Source organism: Trichosurus vulpecula, chromosome 3, assembly GCF_011100635.1.
Source record: "Trichosurus vulpecula isolate mTriVul1 chromosome 3, mTriVul1.pri, whole genome shotgun sequence".
NCBI lineage: Eukaryota > Metazoa > Chordata > Mammalia > Diprotodontia > Phalangeridae > Trichosurus > Trichosurus vulpecula.
The window spans coordinates 309,638,972-309,654,021 of NC_050575.1; the positions used below are offsets into that span (position 1 = coordinate 309,638,972).

The window sequence follows — 15,050 nt, forward strand, 5'->3', positions numbered from 1 at the left end:
ATAATGAATATGAAGGAACTCATTGAAGCATGAGGAAATTCATATGAACTGATGCTGTGAGAAATAATCAGATTCAGGAAACAAAATTTACCTAATGACTACAATATTATAGATGGAAACAAAATGAAACTGAATGTGTGATTATACTGACCAACCAGGGACTTGGAGAAAAGTTAAGAAAATGTACCTTGCTCCCTTCATCGTAGAAGACAGCGACTATTAGACAAGGTGCAGGGTGTAGAATGCAGTGTATCCTAGAGAATGTATTATATTACCACTAGATAGATAGAAATAATCTTTATAATACTACACATAATGATTGATTTTGCTGAATTTTTTATCTTATCTAATATATGTACATATAATTTTTTTTTGACAAAAAGTATTTTTATTTTGACATCTGAATAAGTGTTGACTCCTCAGGACACGGCCTTTGGCATCTTTTCCAACTTATTCATCAGCTTGTTGCACTGTCCCTTTTTCAGAAACATAGATGCCATCCAAAAATTTTCTGATATCCTTGTTTTTGACTGTTGTGGCCTGTTGGATCAGAGCAGCTGAGTTTGAAACAAGTTCGATATCATTTCCTTCAAGAGTTAACTCATCTTTTTGGGCTTGAGAAACAACACAAGCAACACCTGGTCTCATGCGCACTCTTCAGATATATTTTTCACCCAAGAAATTTCTAATTTCAACAAGTGAGCCATTCTCTTGAATAACAACATTGGTGGGGAAGTGAGCATACACAGACCTCATTTTGTAACGAAAACCCAGGGTAACGCCTTTGATCATGTTTTGTACATGACTACAGATTGTGCGCACGGTTGCAAGTTCTTTTTGATTTCCCCACCATTTGTCCACCCAGAGCCTCTTTTTCTTCTTTCCAAGGAGACTGAGCTCAACATTGATATGGTTGAAATCCCTACGGAGGATTCCTCTGGGCCCCTTCACAATAACTGTCCGACCCTTAAGAGAGACGTCAACATTTTCTGGGATGTCGACCGTCTGGTTGCTTAGAATGGTCTTCATCCTGGTAGCAAACAGGCCAAAAAAAGCTATATATAAATTTTTAATATGGAACAGATTGGCTTTGGGATGGGAGAGGAGGGATATATTCATAGAGTGACTTTAAAACAATAGGCATCTGTTTTCCTTACCAAGGAAAAAAGGAATGAGTACCCTCCCCTGGACCCAATCAATTAAGTTCCTATCCATTCTTTAAAATCCAATTCAAATTCTGCCACCTCTTCCAAGAAGTTTTCCCTAAATCTCCCAGTAGGAATGGTCTTTCAGTTCTCAAATCTCACATAGTAATGGACTACATTTATTGTAGTATTACTATAGTTCTTTGTATTTGTGTGACATCTCTTTACAATAAATAAGCTCCAGAAGAGTAGGAAGTGTGTCTTCTCTCAGTTTTGCATGTCCCCACTATGACTTGACTCTATACACAAGCATAGGAGGTATATAAAAATAATTTATTGAATTGAGAAATGGAATTATCTTCTTAAATGATCATTATCCATTGAAAAACCCAGGCTCAAAAGCTCATTTGCTAAGTGAAGTAGTTAAGAAGGAAGTTTAACCAATTGCATAGGGATGCTAAACAAATCAGTACCAGGAAGAAAGGCAAAGCTTACATGAGTTAGTAAGGCAGTTTTGAAACTCTCTTGACTGAAAAAGGAGAATGAGAGGGGAGAAGGAAGGCGGGGTGGGGGGGGGGGAAGATTCGTTCAGAGATAAAGAACTGCTTGATCTATAATGTACTATCCCACCCCCTTCTGATTACATTTTCAGAGTCAGGGGAAACATAAGTCAGATGGAACATTCACAAAGTTAATTGTCAGTTCTAAGAAAACAAGTCATTAAACTTATTTTTAGATAAAAGAGAAGGAAATGGGATACCAGACTCAGTTGCCTAATCTGTAAAGTGAGCTTGCTTATCTAGTTGATTTCTAAGGACCCTTTCGATTCTCAATACTATAATCTTATGCCAAGCAATTTTAAAGTTCAGATACCACAATCCACCTGATGACATCTTTAAAATTCCAAGAATTTCAGGAAGAAACAAAAGTCTCTAAAGTAGAAATCTTATGAATTCAGTCTAAGGAAGTAATGACAACCTTCACACTGAGAAAAAGACACTTATTTTCAGAATGAATTGCTACGATGAGGCAAGAAAGACTAATGGAAAGAACATTGGATTTGCAGTAGAAGACTTGGGGTCAGTCTGGGCACTGCCACTTACAACTTTTTTGACCTTAGGTAAGTAATCTCTGATGAAAGGCTTTTCAGTTTCTTTATCTACGAAAGGAGAGGTTGTGCTAGATGACCTTTAAGGTTTCTTCCAGTTCTAAATCCCATGACTCTTTTCCAAAAGATCTCAAATAAAATTATTGAGCTATTGCAGAAAATGTTTGCTGTATTTCCCTAACCTTTCCTTCTGGTGGGTGATAGCTATAAAAACTGTGCTCTAGTTACTATTCTCTGTTAGGACTTAATTCAAGATCCTAGGTTTTATTTGTCGACCTTTTTGGAGAACAAACTCTTTTTTAAATAATCATTCTTTTGGTATGGGTTTGACTTGTGAAGGTGGCATGGGAAATTCTCAAGGAGGACCACTCCATCTACCAATGAAAATAAGTCTATGATCTTCAATTTATAGTATTGCGTGGCTGGGGCATTGAAATATTAAATAATGTCAAGTTAGTATATGTCAGAGGTAGGATTTGAATCCAGATCTTCCTGATTATGACATCAGTTTTCTCTGATTTCATTTTTCAAAACCTTCTTAGCACCCTTAATTCATTTAAGCATATTTCTGTCGACTAGCAATCAGCAAATCCATTTTCCCTAGATAAGTATCCAAAATAGAGAAAAAGCTTTATCGAGCAGAGATTCCAAGAGAATTTTTCAGGAATGAAAATACAAATAATAACATTAATGTCTCATTTTAATGTTTGCAAAACACTTTACAAATAATAACTTATTTTATCTTCACAACTCTTAGAAGTAGGTGCTATTATTACCCCCAGTTTACAGATGAGGAAACTGAGGCAGAAAGAAGTGACTTGCCCAGGTGCTCTAGGGTCATCTAGCTCTCACATGGTCATAGGATAGATTTGAACTAAGATTTTCTTGATGTCAGGTTCACTGTTCTATCCACTGTACCACCTAGTTATCTCAGAATTTTTTTTTTCATGTTCAGAAGCTGTTATGCAGAGTTACGGTCTTTGTTTTGCTATACCACTCATAACTTCTATATCTATCATGCTTTAAAAAACTATGAGGTAGTCATTGGATATTTCATTATAGCTCTTTTACCAATGAGAAGCCCGAGTCAGAGAAACAGGAAGATATTTTGATTCATAAAGGTAGATTTGGAAGGGACCACGGAAGTCATTCAGCACAAGCTCTGACAAAAATCATTCATTTTTTCCTACAGCACGGCTGAAAAGTGGCTCTGTAGCCTTTTCTGGAGGCCTTCAGTAATAGATCACTCATCACCCTGTGAAACGGCCTACCCCTTCAGCTCTGGTTTTTAGGACATCCTTGTTGAGCTAAAATCCAACACTCTGTAACTTCCCCCCAATTGTTCTAGTTTTGTTGTCCAGGATGAGGCAGAATAAATATAATCCTACTTCCATATGGCAAGCCTTCAAACACTTGAAAGCAGCTCCCACATTCCCACTCATTTCTCTTCCTCAATATAAACATGACCATTTCCTTCCATCAAATCTCCTATGACACAGTTTCTATTCTGAAGAACTGACTGACCTCAATGACTAGACACTTACATATTTGGTGACTGAAAAAATGCCTGCTTTGTTGAATGAATATTTATACATATGCACATATATTTTAATGTTAAAAGTGGCTTTAATTGAACTTTTAGCCAGTTGACAAAATATTCCAGCTCCTAGGCTCCCAAAAGACAGTTTGGAAGAGCAGAGAATTGAACTGAAAGTTAGACAGATCTGGTCAAATCTCATCTTGGACATATCCTGCCTAGGAGGCTCTGGGTAAATCATTTAAATTTACAATGCTCTAGAAAACTCTCTGAGGATGTATATTGCAGAGAACTAGTAATGCCACATGGATGGAAACAGTTCCATCACCCAGCAGGTCCTCATATTACTGAACTCACATGTCTAATTTATGTTCCTACCCATGGGATCATAGATCTGTAGACTTCTAGTCCAAACCCCCTTATTTCACAAACAAGGAAACTAAAGCAGACTGGAAGGGTAAGTGACTTACCAAAGGACATCTAGATAGTAAGCATAAGAGAAGGGACATGAGCCCAGGTTTGCTGATGATTGAGTCAGTGTTCACAATGTACAAAAAATGCACTTTCTCCTTGGTAAAGCATTGTACTCTATTGGTATATCAGTGGAATATATGGGTAATCTGTTTCTGCTCATGCTGACAAGGTTTTATCACTTTAAAAAAATTTAAAGGCACTTTACAAACTTTATTTGACTTTGGCAATAGGTACTATATACTTCTATAATAAATAGAGCCATAGGTAAATAGAACCCCTATGAAAAACTACTGTAGGCAGAGGAATGCTTCATGTAGCATAGGAGACATACACAAAAGGCATATGAAGATCAGCTGAATGAACTAAGTGTGTTTAGCCTGGAGAAGAGAAGACTCTGGGGAGAATAGGATAGTTGTCTTTAAATGTTTGAAGGGTTGCTATTGGCTAAAGACTGTGATTGGGAAGAGGAATTGAATTTGTCTTGTATGGACCCTGACAACAGAACAAGGAGTGATAGGTACATGTTATGAAGAAACAAATTTAGACTTAAAAGAAATAAAACTACCTAAAAGTTAGAGCTCTAATTAAATCTAGTGGGCTTTCTGAGCAGAGGTTACCATCAAGTGGGGTTCTCATCACAGGAGGTCTTCAAGAGAAAGCCAGCTGCCTGATACTTGGATACATTCAAGAAGAGACATTTTCAGGTTTGAACTAGATGGCTACTGTGGCTCTTTACAACTATGAGGATCTGTGATTCAGTGATTTTGAAAGGAGTAAGCTGACATAAAGCTGATAAAGTGGGGATGACATCAGGTTATAGAGGGTTTTAAATTCCAGACAATCATGTTTGAATTTTGTTCAGGAGACACTAGGGAGCCACCAAGCATTTTTGAGCAGGGAGTCACCTGATCCAATCTGTGCAAAAGAATATTTTTTTTTCCTGAAAATGAGAAAAAAATTGATTTGGAAGGAGAATATGGCAGGGATAGGAAGACATGTTTGAAGATTATTACATTAGGCCAAATTGGTTGGGGGGTGTGGGAGAGGATGAGGAAGATTTCTATTAGGAGAGTAGCATTTCAGGCTGCTTCAGGAGATGTCATAGAGAATGGATACAACATATGTGAGAAAGGGGGGAATAAAGAAAAATCTCATGCTTATAGACTGGATAAATATCTAGTCTTATGCAAGACTGTATTAATGCTGGAACCACTGAGTCAATAGTGAATTCAGGAGAACTCAAAGGGGAAAAACATCATCAGCTTTGTTTGATATTTATTTATTGAGTTTGAAGTCCTGATATTTAAAAATTATCTTGATTGATGATTTTCACATTGTTCTGCTGTCCCATAATAGCCATTGAAATACTACTCTAGAGCATGTCACCTCCTCCTTAACAAGCCTTCCCTGATTCCCCCCATTTAGCATTGATTTTTGCTCCTTAAACTGTACCCAGCCTTAAAAGTTCTGTTGTGCGCTTACAATGCATTATATTGTGTCAAAATTACATACATATGTATATACATGTGTATATTATGTAGATATATGCATATATATACATATAAAATATATATATATATATATATATATATATATCATCTGGTTATTCTAGAAATTCCATGATGACAGACATTGTTTATCATCCTTCAAAGGTTATATCTCCCTGAATGTCAAGCACAATGCTTTACTAACAGAGTACACTTTACAAAGTTTCTAAATTCAATTATTTCATTTGATTCCCACACCTATGGGAGGAAAGTATTGCAACTATCATTCTAACTTTAGAGATGAGCAAATTGAGTCTAAGGTTAAAGTTATTTACTTAACCATACAAAGCTACAAAGGCATAGTTGATAGACTGCTTGAGTTAAAATCAGTAAGTCCTTGGTTTTAATCTTACCTATGACTCTTAATATGTGGCCATGGGTAAGTCAATTAACTCTTTGAGCCTCAGTTTCCTCAACTGTGAGAATAGCAACTGCACTATATCCCTAGATTTTTGTCAGGATAAAAGGAGATAATTCATATATATTTACTTTAATCATAAATATAAAGTCCTATGCTTGTAGTGGGAGAGTTCCATACAAAGACAACATGAAAAGTAATTCTTCTTTCAAGGAGTTGCTATTCTATCAGGAGGAGGGGGATACATATTTTATTATTTCATGCAGATAAGAAAACAGAAAATCATTTGAGAAAGTCCCTGTTAAAAATGGGATAGCAGGGGAGAGTCCCACCCCAAAGATGAGGCACTGGAGTTTCAACTTGTTGAAGGAAGCTAAGAATCCTGTAAGGCAAAAGTGAGAAGGTGTGTGGAATACTTGACATGCATGGCAGCGCAATACACCAGTTTGCTTGGAGTGCAGAATAGGTGAAGGAGGGAAGTGTCGAGTGAGTATGAAAAGACAGGATGAAGGCAGATTGTAGAGAGCTTTGAAGCCAAACTAAGGAGTTTGAATTTTATTTGGAAGTAACAGGAAAAGTGTTAAACTTCTCCATAAATGTTAGTATAAAAGATCAAAGACAGAACTTGAACCTAGGTCCCCCAACACCATGGATGTTGCTTTTACCACTATCCTGTCCATGAAGAAAATCCCCAAATAAAGTCAGATCTCATCCTTAGAATGGTAAAATATTTGAAAAGAGGTTAGAATCAACTGATTGTTCCTTATAAGTCTTTAAGATACAGCACTTGAAAATTTGGACAATTACTGCACTTGGTTTGAGGAATCACAGCAGACATGTCAAAATAAAACTAGAGAATGATTAATTCAGGGTTATTTACTTCTATTTCCTTTCCTGACAGTAGTTCTTTAGAATGGTTAATATATTCAAAGAAGGGAAATAATTTCTGAGAAATAAAAGCCTTTAAATTCTCCCAAAGCAATATTAAAATCCCTTCCAGACAATCTGACATTCATGATAAAAAAATGCTACTGATGTTAAGAAACCCCAAACCAGCCTTATCACATCAAGCTTTCCCAAGCAGAATCTTCAGACCACTCAATGATTTAGTGATTTCCCAAATGGGACTATACCTCAAGGAAGTGACTCACAAAAAGAAAGGCTCCAAATACACCAATATATTTATAACCGTGTGTGTGTGTGGGTGTGGGTGTGTGTGCAAAGAACTGGAGTTATTCCCCATTGATTGGGAAATAACTAAACAAATTTTGGTCCATGAAAAAATGCAATATTACTGTCCTGTAAGAAATAATTAATATGATGAATACACAAAAGCATGGAAAGACTTATATGAACTGATACAAATTAAAGTAAGAAAAGAAAGGAAAATAAAACATTATAAACAATAATTACATCCACGCAAATGGAAAGAACAACTACCACAAAATAATCATAGATGAATGCTGCAAAATTATAAAGTACATGCTTAACCCAAAACAAGAGATAGAAGAAGCTATCACTTCTGCTCTTTTTCAGAGGTGGGGAGTCCATGGAGGTGGACATTGTATATAATATCAGATTTTTTCATATATTTATGTATTTTTTTATGTTTTTCTCTTCTTCCTCATTTTCTTTTTCTTTTTAATTCTTTGTTACAAAGAATCACTTTCTGGGAGGGAAAGGGAAAGGGTAAACAAGGAAGCTAAATAATATGAAGAGAAAAAGATTTCAATGCAATCAATTTTAAAAGACTACCCAAGAAGAGACATGTAAACACAAAGGGATAAAGGAAATATCATTTTAGTAAATATCCCTTTGTTAAAGCTAATTGATGTTAAGGGTATCCATGACAAAGCAAAATTACTCCAGGCTTCAAATGATCTTATCAATTTTTTGAGCATTGTGTTTGCCATTGCTAAGCTAAGAAATATTCATATGTGTCTCAGGATTGGGAAGGAAAATGACAAAAATATCACAATATTAAGGTGCTAATAATTGACATCATCTTTATATTTGATTGTTAGTCTGCCTAAGTAAAAACCTTTTACCATTTTCAAGTAAAAAACAGAGAGCTATATTTTTCCATTTTCCCCCCAAATGCAACTTGATCTAGAGAGGAACTTTTGGTGAAGTTTGGCAGGTACCTTGCTCTGCTTACTTTTCAATGAATAAAAGCTGATTTAAAAAAAAAAACTTTTAATCCCGTTGCAATTGCTCATTGATGTTATGTGAGCCAATAGACTTTGTTATATTTAATGGGGAGCAATACCTGAAGTCAGAAGACTTCTATTCTGATCTTCCACTCACTAGTTAGACAAGCATAGCTAGGACATACTCTCTCTGAGCCTCTACATTCTACTTATATGATTGAGAAAATAATATTTACGCTATCTAACCACATAAGATTGCTGTAAGGACCAACTTAGATAAAGCTATGTAAACCTCAAATGGTGTCATGAAGAATATAATACAACTGAACAATAACTACAAATGAAAAAACCCTCAAATAAACAAACAAAAACCTGCTTTTCAATCAGGCTTCAATAATTCGAGAATCCATGTTTCATAAGTATAGATACTCAAAATTCTGAAGATCAATTAAGTAACAATCTAGCATTGTTAAGTACTGATTATTTTTCAGACTGTATTCAGAGCTGAGTACAAATACTGAAAAAAAGGATTTCTGGTTGCAAGAATTTTACATTCTAATGGAGAAGATAACAAGTATGCACCTATATATATATATATATATATATATATAATATATATATATAGTATGTATATGTATACGTGTACACACACAAATAAATACATACATATACAAAGTAGTTAAATATAAGATGGTTAGGGGACACTAGATTTGGGGGTGGCTGAAAAGGCTTCAGGTAGAAGGTGATGCTTGAGTTACAAAGAAGAGAGGGATTCTATGAAGCAGAGATGAAAAGGGAGTACATCCCAGGATGAGAGATGACAAGTGTTAAGGTGCAGAGAGAGGATATGGAGTGTCATGTGTGAGGAACAAAAGGAAGGCCAGGTTCACTGGATTTCAGTGTGTATGATGGGGAGTCATATCCAATGAGGCCACAAGGGTAGGTTGTAGCTGGAGTTCTGAAGGGCTTTAAAAGTTAAAATGACCAGTTTCTATTTTATATTGATGGCAATAGGAAGCCGTGAGTTCATTGAATCAAAGAATTATATGGTCAGATTGAAGCTTAAGGAAATTTAATTTGGCAGTAGCTGATACTTAAAGTTTTGGAAAGCACCTTACTTATATTATCATATTGGATCTTCCCCTCAACCATAACAGGCAGGTTCTATTTTTATCTCTTAGGAAACTGAGTCTCAAAGAAGGTAAGCAACAGGCCAATGGTCATAAAACCTGTAAGGGTAAGAGACAAAATTTGAATCTTGGTCCACATGATTGCAGGTTCCATGATCTTAAGTGTTATAAAAATGGGAATATATTACTTCTACTGCTGTTGTTAGCATCATTCTCATCTTTATCATTATTAATGAAATACACTATTATAGAAATGCACTAAATAGTGGTTATGTGGTACAGTGGATAGAGTGTCAGGCCAGGACTCAGGAAGACTCATCTTCATGAGTTCAAATGCGGCCTCAGACACTTCCTAGCTGTGTGACCTTGGGAAAATTACTTAACCCTGTTTGCCTCAGTTTCCTCATCTGTAAAATGAACTGGAGAAGAAAATAGCAAACCGCTAGGCATTTTTGCCAAGAAAAAAACAAATAGGGTCACAAAGAGTTGGTCATGACTGAAACAACTGAGCAACAATTAAATAGCCACTCCTGAAGGAGTAGATGTATGTGCAAAATTAGTAACAAAAAAGCTAGTTCCATTTACTTTCTAAATTATTTTTCTTTGTAAGATATTGAATATATTCAAACTAAGCATCTAAAACATAATGGGAAGAGAGATTCTAAGACACCGATTAATTTTGCCATTAAACAAGAACATGGGATGGTCATACTTTCTGGGTAAGATTGTGCTTTAATTTAAAGCATAGAATTAATGAACTTTCATTGATCCAAAGTTTCCAATAATGCATAATGATAATAACAATAGTTAGCATTTACATAATGCTTTAAAGTTTGCAAAGTACTTTCTGTATTTTATCTCTTTGTATCCTTCCCATAACCTTATGATGGAGGTGCCACAATCGTTCATTTTAAAGATGAAATTACACAGCCTGAAAGTGGCTAAATGCCCAGGATGACACAGCTAGTATGTGTGTGTATGAAGCAGAATTTGAACTCAGGTCTTCCTTGCTCCAAAACCAAGTATTCTATCTACTTGGCCACCTAACTGTATATGATTATAACATTATTTTAAAAAATATATAGCAAATTACCAAAACATTTATTTCATATTTATATAGTAAAAACTATTTCAAAACATGACATTTACAATATCCCTATGATGTACTTTGGACAGACATAATTACCTTCATCTCATTGGAGTTTTGGGGGGGGTTAAGTTACTTGTCCTAAGAGGAAAGGAAAGGAAAGAAGGAAAGGAAAGGAAAAAGGGAGGGGAAGAGAAGGGCAGGGCAGGTCAGGGAAGGGAAGGGAAGGGAAGGGAAGGGAAGGGAAGGGAAGGGAAGGGAACGGAACGGAACGGAAGGGAAGAACTGAACAAAGACTTAAACCCAGATCTTTTGATGTTTTTTCCATTCTACTGAACTGCCTCAATTGGACATAAAATAATAGCAAAAAGTTTTTTTTTTTTAAATCTACATCAGGATTTCTGACTTACTATAAAATTTTCAATTTCTCAATTCACATATTCACTTTCATTCACAATTAAAATCTTCTATCTTATTTATTCCCTCTATAATTGCCTTTACTGGTACTCTACATTTAAAAAATGTACAAGGGGCCATCCCTTGACTTATTTCTTAAAGAGATCTATTCACTGAATGGGCATTGCCTCACTCAAAGTGAGAACCTGAAAAAAAAACCTTAGCTTAAAAAGGCTAAGGTCTACACTGCATCCTGCGCCATCTCTAGTGATCCTCATTAATATCTGGCCAATGGACCCAAATGGCTCTGGAGGAGAAAGTGAGGCTTGTGACTTCACACAGCCCTCTCCCACTCAAATTGAATTCAATTGCAAGTCATCTCATCATTAACCATATATCATGGTCTCTTTGAGGATGAAGGACAAACTACACACATGTGACCTACACTGCTGGTCTACACTATTACTACCACTACTACTATATTTGATCAGTGCAATGCTTAATGGTGGGGTCAGAAGAGATTCTATTTCAAACAAAAACATAAAGTTCAGGGATCATCAAAAGATACCATCACAAAATTGCTTATTTTCCTTAATGTTTCAACAATATGAATTAGCAAATACTGAGAGTAGGGTGAAATAAATGCTAACATTTTCATTTATCTATGAAAGTCAAGCACCAATATCATGCATGACCTGCCTCATTTATTTTTCTACATGAACAATTCATCTGACATGGTGAATCCATGAGTTCCATGTTGTGATTCTTCTTGGATAGTAGGATATAAGTAAATTATGTAATATTTCTCTGTGATTGTGTATATTAAGCTCTAGTGAAGCTTATGAGGCATACTGTGTTGGTAAGCAAAATGGGCTCTTAGCACTCAGTTCAACCAAGTGCCCTTGAAGAGTTTGGCTTTTGTTTCCTTTGATTAATTCAGTGTATTTCATTGAGTCTTACTAAGTACTAAGCCCCAGGCCCAAACCTCTATTAGGTGCTAAGCCTGTATGGGTGTGAAGCTCCCAGGGTACTAAGGAGAGGTGCTAACTCAAGAGCCAATCATAGGAGCCTAAGTTATGGTCATTCAGATGACGTTTGATGACATCTGAAATGGTATAAGAAGAGAAGACAGAGCCATTTGCTCGGGGTTCTCACTCTTGGTGGTGTGGAGACTCCGGGCAGCTGTAGCTAAGAGCCCTCCAGCTAGTAAACCCAGATGTTGGGACTTCATTAAACTCTGGTAACTATGTATTGGGATTTGAATCAGACAAGGCCTGTCTGTCGATGTTTGTAATTTGTTTGTATTTTGCCCTGAAGTTCAGGGTGCTGGCTTTTCCCCCTGAACTAAGTGAATGGTATTTGTATGCTGAATTAAAGTAAGCTTGTCAGCCTCTTAACATTGCTTTCCTTACTAAAGCAGATCAAAAGAACCTGGGCTTTGTCAGTGTGCTTGTTGTTGGGCTTGTGTTGGTCTTTTACCCCCACAATGGCTGCTAGCTGGATTGTTGAAACATATACTAAAATGAATAGTGGATTAAGAGTCAGAAGACCTAGGTTTAAATCTTGAATTTGTTATTTGCAAGCTGTGTGAACTTTATAAAGTAATGAAAATATCCAGTTTTCGGGAGTAAATTATTTCAGGTGCCAAAGAGATATGGAAATCTAGCATGGTACAGTGATCACCCGTGAGGCCTTGGACAAGTCACTGGATTCCTCTAGGTTTCACTTTCTTAATGTATCAAATGAGGATGTTGGAATAGATGCATTCTACTTCCTTTTGCAGCTCCAAATTTATTATATGGTATGAATTTGTATAAAATTTGACATGTCGTAGACTTACATAACGTTAGAGCTGAAACAGAACTTAGAGATATCTAGTCCAAATTGCCACATATCACACAAAATGAAACTGATATTCAGAAAACAGAAGAGATTTTCCTGTGGACACATTGAAAATAAACAGCAGAGTCAGGACTTGGAGCTGGGTCTTCTGATCCCCAAGTACAGTATCCATTACTCTCTAACACCCTTAACTGCAAAGTTTTGGAAATATTTATAATCATTTTAGACAGGATTTTTTTTGACCAGGTTATTTTATTTTTCAATTAGCAAACATTTATTTTCTCTCCCTATGATGGGATATATATGTATATACACACATACATATATGCATATATGTCTTTATTTCTATCTATTGAGAGAGACACACACACAGAGAGAACTTTTTTAACAAATATGTGTTGTTGAGCAAAACAAATAATCCCTGCATTTGCCATGTCCAAACATGTTTGTCTCATTGAAAATCTTGACCAGTTAACTCCTTTGACAAATGCGCCAAGACCCTTAAGTACTTATGTGGTGAAAATATTGAAAATATAAAATCATTAAGTGGGTTGATAAAAATAGGCTGTTATTTTACTGACAACTGACCCATTTTCCATTAATCAAGTAGCATTATGCACCACCCCTAGGATGTGTTTCCTCCCATGTAATGGAAGGATTCCAGTAGTTGTTTATATATTCATTGCTGTTGCCTGATACACAATTAATTTTCTTGCAGAATGCATCAGCCAGTATCTTTAAAATTAAATAAATTTTTAAAAACCTGCTAATGGTCAAAGAACAGCACCATGGACAATACCACATGGCTTTAGGAACTAAAATGCCAAATATTTCTATAGAGTTATTTCTTGAAAATTTTTTACCCCACAAAAAACTTCTTCTAAGAGATCCAAAGCACTCACAACTCACAACACAAAAGAGAATAAAAATAAATAAAGGTCCACATTTCTCTGTAAGGTCCTATTATCATTCTTCTGGAGTTGTGCATCTGTTGAGGGAAACAGCTTATCTTGAAACTCTAGAAAGATTAAGGCAGAGAAGGGAAATTCTAAAAGCCTACCTAAGCATGAAGGTTATGGCCTGGGAAAATGCATTCCTTCTCCAAATTCCAAAACACTAGCATTAGGGGCTAGCCTTTGAAGCTTGAAAAAAGTAGTCTTAGAACAACTAAAAGTCGGATTACTTTAATTCATTGTGTAGTGAGCTTTGGTAAATCATTACTCAAGAGGTATTTGCAACCCTAAGAGGTTGAAAATAGATTTTAAAGTAGTTTAGATAAATTAATGGATGATAAAATCATAATGAGCTTTCAATGAAATCTGTAGATATATTTGTAGTATAACTTAAAGTTTTACTTGAGGAAAAATAGGGCCTTTCATTTTTGTCCATTGGTGCCATTATCACAGACCAAAGTGACTGTGAAATTTGTTGCATTTTTATTAGAAGAAATGGTTGCAGAGGAAAATGAGAAGACAGGGATATCTGGACAATTTCTTATAGATACATTCTCCCATAGATGCAGACTGGTACAACAGAAAGAACACTGCATTCGTAGTCAGAGGCCATGGTTCTGAATACTGGTTCTGCCATTTGCTACCTGTGCCAACTTGAATAAGCCACCTTAAGTCTCTAGATCCATTTCCTCATTTATAAAATGAGGAGTTTGAACTAGATAGATAACAACGGTGGTTCCAAATATAAATCTATGTTCTTCCAGGCTCTATGTCTCTGAAAAAAATCTTTTCTCCATATTTGATTTCTTGTTTGCCACAGGTTAACCACCCCTGCCCCCACCCAGGGCCAGTTCTGTATCACAAATATGGATCAGGTATAAGAAATAAGAAGTTTCAAAAGGATATTCATTTGGAGCAATTTTACTTCTCCACCCTTGAAATAAACCCAGTATGCTTATTTTCACAATAAAATGAAGGCTGAAAAATAACAAGCAAATAACGATAAATGCTATCATGATTTCTCTGAAACTATATTGGTCAATAAATATTGGTCAAAGCCAAGTGCTTTGGGGCAACAGATTAATAGACCTCTTTGCTGTTAGAAATTTTTGCTTGCTTACTTGTCTATTGGAGGGCTGCTAAATATGTGCAATGTGCCTCAGTCAAGCTGTGGGGATTACATAGATTTTCTGGGGAAGAGGTTGGACTTTCCTAGGCACGAATTGTCAAATGTATGGAAAATTCTTTCAATTTGCACATTAAAATCCTCCTTTATTTTCCAACTACTTATCTGTGAGACACAAGGTTCTCTTATATAAAATA

General features: G+C 35.9%; 1 pseudogene; it reads right to left on the reverse strand.

The window, feature by feature from the left end:
• Nucleotides 1–450: 450 nt before the first annotated feature.
• Nucleotides 451–1,029, reverse strand: LOC118844227 (annotated as a pseudogene).
• Nucleotides 1,030–15,050: the final 14,021 nt, after the last annotated feature.